This window comes from Meles meles, chromosome 7 (assembly GCF_922984935.1).
Source record: "Meles meles chromosome 7, mMelMel3.1 paternal haplotype, whole genome shotgun sequence".
In the NCBI taxonomy this organism is placed as follows: Eukaryota; Metazoa; Chordata; class Mammalia; order Carnivora; family Mustelidae; genus Meles; species Meles meles.
In genome coordinates this window covers 115,085,097-115,095,005 of record NC_060072.1, presented here as the reverse complement: position 1 = coordinate 115,095,005, position 9,909 = coordinate 115,085,097, and the positions used below count along the sequence as shown (strand labels likewise).

The following is a 9,909-nucleotide window of genomic DNA, read 5'->3' as shown; positions in this document are numbered from 1 at the left end:
TTAATTACTTAACTTGACATATACATATTTCTCAAGCACCTGTCAGTACTGTATTAAACTCCATTATATACAAAGATGATAAAGACATATTCATTATGTTAGTATTCATGAAAGAAATTCAAACATGATTTAAAAAATAAGGGTTCTATATTTTGCCCTTAGACCATTTTATTTTCTAAGTCTGTGGGTAAATAATTTTCTGTATCATAAGTTGATAATTCATCATAGATGTCTATTGGAACATATTCTGAAAATTCCTAATCACCTAAAATTGTGTATTTAGTGTCATAAAACAAATTGTATACATTAGCCTCTCTGAAGTCCTGGATTCTTTTGAAAGTTCTCTTTTGGACAGAAATAAATAGCTCTTAAAAAGGAAACAAATAAATGAAATAAACAGTACTAAAATCACCAACATTAGCAAAGCTGTAAAATACCTCTCTTTCTATCTGACCAATCTTTGGCCCTGGACAGGAGTGCTTTTTCCTGCAGATTCATCCACAGTGGCTCATGCACTAGCTTTTTGCTGTAGATTCATCCATGGTAGTGCTGTTGCCCTAATCAACTGGGGCTACTCCATCTTTCTCCCATTGGTTTGCTTTGAAATTAGAACTAAAGTCTTGTATTTAGACCAAAGGGACATATATTCTTTTGCAGACTCTTGTTATGTGTCTTTTCCCCTACAAAGTCTAAAAGTCTATGCTTCATTCTGTTTTTAGAAGGACACAAGGTAGCATTTTTTTTTTTCTTTCATTTCTTAACATACGCAAAATCAAGTCTCTGGTAGATGTAAATGTTAGAAAGTAGGACTTAGAGAAGTGATGTGAGAGTTAACAAACAGCTCTAATTTTGGAAAGAGAGCTTAAATATCTTAAGTTTCAGGGCTTTCCAGAACTTTTAAAGACTTATTTGAGTATTTGAGCTATCATCTATCCATTCAGTTGATTGACTCAAAAAACAATGAGTCTGAAAATTACAACTTTATTCACTGTAAAAATTTTTCAGAGTTATCAGGCATCCAGAATATGATTCTCATTAGTCGTCTTTAATTTTATTAACACCTTCCAAAGTATTGAAACCTGATCCACATTAATTGATTAATTAATTTTAATTATAGTGCTTGATTGCAATTTAATCCTTTGCAGATGGGAAAGAATTCTTATTAAGAAATGGCACAGAATCAATAGAGAAGTGCTGATTATAACACAGAAAAGAAAAGCCATAGGGTTGCCTGATGAGTGTTTTAGTCTTAAACACAGTTTCTTTTCTTTCTGTGCCTAGAGCTCATTAGACAGATGAATTTTCCCCCTGATTACAACACCCACAAAAGGGCAAAGGAGAGAAAAAATCCACCTTCACTTGGTTTCAAATCAATCTGAAACCCTTTGGGCCTCAGTAGGTGCCCAAGGCACATTCTGCACCCATGTTATTTTTAGTCTACCGCTATTTTTCTGTTACTGGCAGCAAGATTGAAAACTGTCATGACTCTGAGCAAACCTGGTTATTTCAGAATACAGGCTTTCACAGCATTTCCCTCTAATGGCCCAGATTAGAAAAGAAAGGTTGTTTATACGTTTAAAAGGCCAAGGTCTCCTGAACCATCAAAGCAGTGGCTGGTGGTTTTAGAGCAATACAACTTCCTGCTGTGTGTAATGGGTGAGTGCAGATAGACTGTGCTTAAGCTGGGCTGTCATTGGGCACAGATGCTAATTGGCATTCTGTGAGGGACACTCAAGCAGTGGATGAGCCTTAGCACTTATTTCATTTAGAGTGAAATGTACTGTAAGTAACAAAAGACACATACACCTTCAATGCCTTCTCTCTGGAAAATTTTTTTTTTTCCAGTGGATGGACTAAGAGATCAAATGCCATTATATCACCTCCCATTTCTGTACTGACAACCATTTATAATGTTTTAAATAATAATAAAAAAATAGTTCTTTGTAATTTGAATTTTGCTCTTTGAAAAGTCTTATTGGAGAGAAAATATGTTGAATTTATTTTATTAATAAAATTTTGCTTCAAGAAACTGTAAACAGGAGAATGCACATAGTTATCAACAACTCCTCCCACTGTCTGATGGCCTTTCTGATATCACAGGCAGCTTGGTGCTTCCTATACAGTCCCTCAACCTCCACACTCTCTGTTTGTCTCCTATACTTTCTTTGTCCACTAGTGACACTAAAGTTGGTTACCTGTGTGTAAAGTTATTCTATAATCCATGCTCTGCTGATTTCCTCATAATGATCATGTGTTAATAATGATCTCATGCTTGCTGGGAAAAATACAATTACCTTTCTAGTACATCAGATGTGCAGAGCATCCTGTGACATTCATGAGAGACTCTTGCCTGAAGAAAGGAGGTAAAACACAGAACAAAATAGGTACTGTCATTAATGCGAATCTTAAACAAGTCATAGAATTAGGTGCGCTTTCTGTATAAAGCAAAAGTAGAACTGGAAAAGCTAAGATTAGAAATTAGAGCTGGACTATAAATACAGCCCCACTTATAATTCACCAATAATGATACTGTAATAGTAAAACTATTTGTGGTCATTTGTTTCACATGTAGTACTGATTGATCTTTTTCTTTTTTTTTTTTTCAATATTTTATTATTTTACAGAGAGAAATCACAACTAGGCAGAGAGAGAGGAGGAAGCAGGCTCCCCGCGGAGCAGAGAGCCCGATGTGGGGCTCGATCCCAGGACCCTGAGATCATGACCTGAGCCGAAGGCAGAGGCTTTAACCCACTGAGCCACCCAGGCGCCCCCTGATTGATCTTTTTCTATGAAGTAAGACCCTGGCTAAGTCACTCTTTCTGGGTCTCAGTGTCATCATTTTTTAATTTTATTCTTTTTGAAGATTTTATTTATTTATTTGACAGAGAGAAAGTGCTCACAAGCAGGAGAAACAGCAGAGGGGGAGGGAGAAACAGGATCTCCACTGAGCAGGGAGCCCAATGCAGGACTCAATCCCAGGACCCTGGGATCATGACCGGAGCCAGAGGCAGTCACTTAACCTACTAAGCCACCCAGACACCCACTTCAGTGTCTTTATATGCAGGAGAGAGAATGGATTCTAAGGCACCTTCCATTAAAACTATAGTGATGTTTCTGTGATTTCTGTAGTGTCAAAAATATTCTCCTGGACACCTGGGTGGCTCTGTCAGTTAAGCATCTGCCTTTGGCTCAGGTCACAATCCCAGAGTCCTGGGATTAAGCCTTGCATCAGGCTCCCTGCTCCTTGTGGATCCTGCTTCTCCCTCTGCCTCTGCCTCTCTGTCTGTCTGTCTCTCATGAATAAATAAATAAAATCTTTAAAAAAAATTCTCCTAATATTGGAGTCATATTATAAAAGTCAAGACTTAATAACAATACTTGGGACAATGAAACAAAATAATTTAAGTCAGTTTCTGTTCTCTCAACAATTTTAGTATGTCAAAAACTTTAGGGATTATTATTGTCATGATTAAATCTATAATGTTTATAAAATGTTAGCACAATTATTACAAGGGGAATAATTTTTTGTCATGTTCTATCTGGGCTTTCTATTCTAAAATTTTAAAAACCAAACCATTCCATTCCTTCCCCATGTTTCTTTGGGCATTGTAACTCACCAGAAAAGATGTGTGTGCTTAAATCATTGATTGTGCACTACACATGGACACAACTCACCCTTTCATTTTAAATGTTTGCATATCATACCCTAAGTTACTTTGTGTCCTGATAAAGTCCCAGATCCTTATGATGCTTACCCTGTACATATAAGATTCCCTGTCATCTCTCATGTACACAAATTGCTCCAGTGTTCCCCAACTCTCCCTATCTCCCTATGTAAACTTATCTCTCTTATTCCCTTAATTTTTTAAAAAGTTCTCTGATTTACTATTCTCATTTCCCTGTGTTTACACTGACACCAACCACCGCAGTCTGATTTAGCCCCTACTCTTCCACTAAAAATGTTCTCAGTAAGATCAAAAAAGTGTACAACTGTCTTCTCTAACTTCATCTCTTTTAGCATTTGACACTTCTGACTTTGCTCCCCATGCTCTCAAATGTGAATTTGGTGACACAATTCTCCGTTTGTTCAGTCTTTACCTTCCTGGGCCCTCCTTCTTATTCTCCCCAATGCATTTATATCTCAGTGCTGAAGAGAACAAAGACTGATTTCTCAGTTAGCTTGTATAATCATTGTGTTGTCTCATTCTCTTCAGGTAGCCAGGCAGTAAGGACAGTCTCTCTGAAGCATGCAGGTCACAGTAGCAGAGGAAAAAGTGAGCCCAGTAAAGAACAAACTGGCTACTAAAGCTTCTGCCATTTCATTTCTACCACATTTCCTTGGCCAAAGCTAGTCACATGACTGAGCCTTACTCCCATTGGGCAGGGAAATAAAATTCTCATTCTGAGAGTGGAGGGAAAACAGATACTGGTGGGGAATACCACCACATCCAAGCTTTCCTTTTGTCCACTGACTTATTGTTGTTGTTTCCTGCCCTCTATCTCCTCTTCTTATGTGTATGATCCTTATGGTAGAATTTAATCCACAGTCAAGGTTTGTAATTGTCCTAGAAACTGGCTAAGTCAAAAGTCTACCTACCATCTTCATCTCTTTTCTGAATTTCTGTCACTTTGTCCAAGTATGTATCCACCCACGTTTTAGTGATTCAAGGGATAGATAACTCTTAAGGTTTTATAGAAAGGTGAGAAAATAGGATGAGACTGAGATAGGGATGGGCAGGAGTCCAAGGTAACACATGAAAAGGTTCATATGTTTTGTAGGTTCACTTCTTTTTTTTTTTTTTAAGATTTTATTTATTTATTTGACAGAGAGAGATCACAAGTAGATAGAGAGGCAAGCAGAGAGAGAGAGAGGGAAACAGGCTCCCTGCTAAGCAGAGAGCCCGATGCGGGACTTGATCCCAGGACCCTGAGATCATGACCTGAGCCGAAGGCAGTGGCTTAACTCACTGAGCCACCCAGGCACCCTGTAGGTTCACTTCTTAGTTGAAATTTAAATACAATATTTCTGTTTATCTGTAAAATAATGATAATAATAATAATTCCTACTTCATAAGATGGTTCTGAGAACTGACTTCATATATGTAAAATGCTAAGAATGATGGTTGGCTTATAAAATCATTTTTTTACCCTCAGATTTTTAGCATGAGAGGAAGCTTAGGTATTATTTATTTTAACCCTCTACTTATACAGATGAGAAAAATAAGGCCAAGAAAAATGCAAAGATTGGCACAAAGCTGACAGCTAGCTTTTGGGTGGACCAGCTCTACCATTCAGCTTTCCCAATGCTCCACTCATCCACATTTCAGGGATACCATACTGTCATTTTTTATGTGAACTATAAAAATTCAAAGACAGGAATGCAAGCCAATGTTATCCAGTCATAGTACAGATTTTCTTCTGATTGTGCTCCATTGCTAGAATCTGACATGTCTCATAAGTGTTACTCCATATAAGAGTCATGTGCTGGAAAGTTTGTACTCTCTTGAGAGAAGCCAAGATCTTGTGGCAGGATTTGGTCTATTGGTTTAATTTGGAAAGTTGCACATAACTTTCTGGTATCCCACAAATTAAATCAGAATTACTATAATTTAGTTCCTAAGAGTACTGTGTAAAATCAAATTATATTGCATTACTATTGCTATAGCTATTCTTAAAAATATTCTTTTTTTCAAACCAATATCAATACGTGGAAAAGTTCAGAACTAGTCAAATACAGTCAAAATTTCTGTTTGTTATAAACAGAGAAGAATGTCTTGAGTGTAATAAGTTGTTTGGGCAAACCTGTTTTTGTCTGCTGTGACCAACTGTCCATTTTATCTGTGTCTATTATGGACAGCATGTAATTATAGAGCAGTGGTTTGTGAAGAATGAGGCAAATGCCAAGGTTGGAAGGGAAACCCAAGTTACTCTGTTAACCAAATTCATCTTAAAATAATTTCAATTTTTCAGCAACCTACCAATCTCTGCATACTTGGCTTTGCAATGTTACAAAATCAAAATGCTTTATTCAACTAAAATATATACTTCATAGGGGAAAAAATACTCCCCCCGTCCAGGAATACTTAATTTAAAAATTTTGTGTTGAGAAGATTTCAGAGAGATCTATAGAGACCCAGGCCCAAGAATACAGATCTACTAAATTAATTAACTAAAGATTATAACACAGGGGAAGACCTGTGAGCTTATGAATCTGTCAGCAAATCTGCTAGCAAACTTGCCTAGTTTTAACCCTGGAGGAAAACATTATCTTCATTATATTAGTCAGGAAACAGCACCACAATATTGATACTATCTCTGCTCTCCCAGGCTGATTTTCATACAAACATCCTTTAAAAGACAGTCTGGGAAAAAGTTGCCTCTGGCAGTATAGAAACCCCATGGAGAATTATCATGTTACCTTTTATTGTTGTGTAGTATTCCATGGAATGGATACACCACAATATATTTATCCATTCACCAGTTGAGAATTTGCATTATTTTGGGTTTGGCTAATAAAACTCTTTTAAACATTCCTGTATAATGTGTTATGTGGATATTGTGTTTCATTTATCTTACTGAACATATAGTTGTGGGATTTCTGTGTCATATAGTAAATACATATCTAATTTTTTGAGAAAGTTTCAAAATAGTCTACAAAGTGGTTAATCATTTTGCACTTCCAACAGCAAAGTACAAGAATTTCAATTGCTCTGTATCTAAGTCTGCACATTAATTTAAACCCCTCTCCATATGAGCTAGTTTCTTATTGTAGTTGTAATTTGATATTTAAAAAAAAATTTTTTTTAAAGATTTTTATTTATTTATTTGTCAGAGAGAGAGAGAGAGAGCAAGCAAGAACAAGCGCACAAGCAGGCAGAGGCAGAGAGAGAAGCAGGCTCCCTTCCAAGCAAGGAGCCCAATGCTGGATTTGATCCCAGGACCCTGGGATCATGACCTGATGATGGATAAGCAGTAGCTTAACTGACTGAGCCACTCAGGCGTCCCTTAATTTGATATTTTTAAAGAATAAAACTGTTGGATCTTCTTAAAAATTTAATTGAATCTTATTTTTCTCAGTGATCCATAATTTATTGTTCTGTTCGATCTTTTCATGTTTAAAAAGGATTTGCCTTTTCTTTTTTTTACCATCTTTGGTTAAATTTTCATTCAAATCTTTCTTTTTAAGACTCTAGTTAATTGTCTTCTTAACGTTGAGTTGTAATTGTTGACATAGACTCTCTTTGACCAAACCTTCAGGCCTCCTTTCATTTTTTTGTTTTGTTTTATTTTTGTTTTTCCTTTTAAAAAATTTTTGTATCTGTTTTACCCATTCGATCTGTTTGAAGAAGAGCTTCCCATATTTAAAAATTTGGGGAAAAAAGAATCCCTGGACCAACTGGTCCCTAGAATACCAACACCTTGTAGGTCTTGTGTTCATCTAATTGGCCCATCCACCTGGCAGAGGCTCCCACATGCCTCTGGAGACCATGAGAGAAGGTTCTGGGAAAGGAGGGAGGGACATGGCTCAGCAGTTGCACCTCCCTGGACGCTTCTCTGTATGCACAGAGAGGAGCAGCACTCCCAGCAGGGCAGCCTCTAGGTGATGCTCCCTTTTCTCCATGGCCTGCAGTACTTGGCCCCAAGCCTGTACACTCAGGAGCCTCCATCTCTATCTATTACCCATGATGGAGAATGTGCTATAGCAGCCTGTTCTGTATGTCCAGCATATGGTTCTTCTCCAGCACAATGTCATAAGAGTCTGTATTGTGCTTCTGCCACTCTTCCACCTTGTCATTTAAGAAACCTATATTGAAAATTCTCTCCACACTGGAACCCCATCAGCCATAGTGAGGTCCCTTATGGAATCTCCCAGCAGGAGGCTGTGGTTTTGTCCTGAAGCTGCTGGATGTACCCAGAGTTCTCACAAATAGAGCTGTTTTTGTTGGTTGTCTGTGCACATGAGCTGGCTCTTGAATCTCTGTAGGAAGCTGTCTTTCTCAAAGTCTATGTAATTAGACACAGTGTGGATGATGGGGTAGAACACTTTCATCTGTTGGATAATCTCCTCTGGGATATCACCAAGGCCTGTGGAAAAGATGAAAAGGAAAAAGTTATGTTGGTAGAGGATATTGAAGAATGTCTTGTCTTGAATCCCTCCCTAAGCATTGCATTGGACACTCTAACCACCTGGGCTATCTGAAACTTCTCAATCATCTGCTGGCATGGGCAATCATGTGCTTTGGTCCACCAATCCCTCAGATGAAGTAATTTCTTTATGATGGTGCAGTGTGTGTCAATCTCATCTGGGTAATAGTGGTGAAGGAGCCCCTTAAGCTCATGCCAGTATTGCTCACTTATGATCTTGCTGCTCTCTAGAATGTTGTAAGAAGCCCATCACTTCTTACAAGTCCATTCATTGCATGCAAACCTGCTCAAGTTCATGTCAAAATCAGAAATGACCTGTAAGTGTTCTCCTCCACCCCTGCAGAGGGTGCCAACAATCTCTTACACCTGTCCAGGCTGCCAACATCAGGACCCTGGCCTTCATCTGGGTGCTCACCCATCCTGAGACCTGAGAAGCACTGATACCAGCTCTGCACTGGGCCCAGGGAGAGCTCAGGGCAGCTCAGCAGCTCTGTGAGGCTGGGATACACGGGTGGGAGGTGGATGAAGGGAACTCCAGCCTGGTTTAGGGTGCCTACTGGCCAGGGTGGCATGGAAGGGACAGGTCGGGGGTGGGGGGTGGTGCTTGGAGAGCCTTGGGGATCTGGGTCCGCCCCTGACATTAGTTCTGCCTCACCTCTCTGCCATGGCACTTCTGGCTCTCTTTTTGATTAGGCCTCATCCTTGGGCCTTGTCTTCAGCCTTCACCGTCTAGTTGTGGCAAGAATGTTGCTAAATTTGTTGATAGAGAATCATCTATCTTTGATATCTGATCACCCTTGATATCTAATCAAATTCCTCATCCTCCATTCTTGATGTCTAAGCCCTTGGCTTGCCTTCAGCAAGAATCTTGTACAGATGGTCTTAAAGATACAGTCAGTTTAGCAAGAATAAGCCTACCCTAGATATCCCTTCATTAATGATTTTCTATCCACCAACCCCTTCACCTGCTTGATGTCTGGAAGTCCCAGCTGTCTCTGCTGGGCCAAATCTCTCTCAGTTGTGCTGGTCTCTCTTACATTTGGGCCAAATCTCTCTCAGTTGTGCTGGTCCTAACACCATTTGAAATAGTTCTGAATGAAGTCTTTCCTACTGTTTTAACAAGTGGCAGAATAATTTTTTTTTTAACAGTGTTTTTTATGTGTTCTAGATACAGCCCATAATCTATTGTGTATTTTGAAAATATTTTCTCCAAGTCCATGCCTGGCATTCTCATTTTTTATAATTGTCTTCTGGAGTACAAAAGTTTTTAGTTCTATTGAAGTTATATTTTATGAATATTTTTTTATATATACTTCAAGCTTTTTGTGTCTTGTTAGAAATCTTTGCCTAACCCCAAGATCACAAAGGTATTCTCTTTTTTATATATAGCTTCAGCTTTTACATATAGGTTTATGATAATTCTGCATTTAATCTTCACTTATGTTGTCAGGTAATGTTCAAGATTTTTTGTTTCCTTTTTTTTTATATGGATATCTAGTTTCAGCATTATTTTTTTTTAAAGATTTTATTTATTTATTTGACAGAGAGAGATCACAAGTAGGTAGAGAGGCAGGCAGAGAGAAAGAGGGGGGAAGCAGGCTCCCTGCTGAGCAGAGGGCCCAATGCCGGACTCAATCTCAAGACCCTGAGATCATGACCTGAGCCAAAGGCAGAAGCTTTAACCCACTGAGCCAGCCAGACACCCTAGTTTCAGCATTATTTATTGAAAAATTTTTCTTTCATGTTTGAAGTGCTTTAGTGCCT

The 9,909-nt window shown here is 38.4% G+C and overlaps 1 pseudogene; it reads right to left on the bottom strand.

Moving 5' to 3' along the window:
* Positions 1–7,403: 7,403 nt before the first annotated feature.
* On the bottom strand, positions 7,404–8,845 carry LOC123946480 (annotated as a pseudogene).
* Between the last annotated feature and the right edge of the window lie 1,064 nt (positions 8,846–9,909).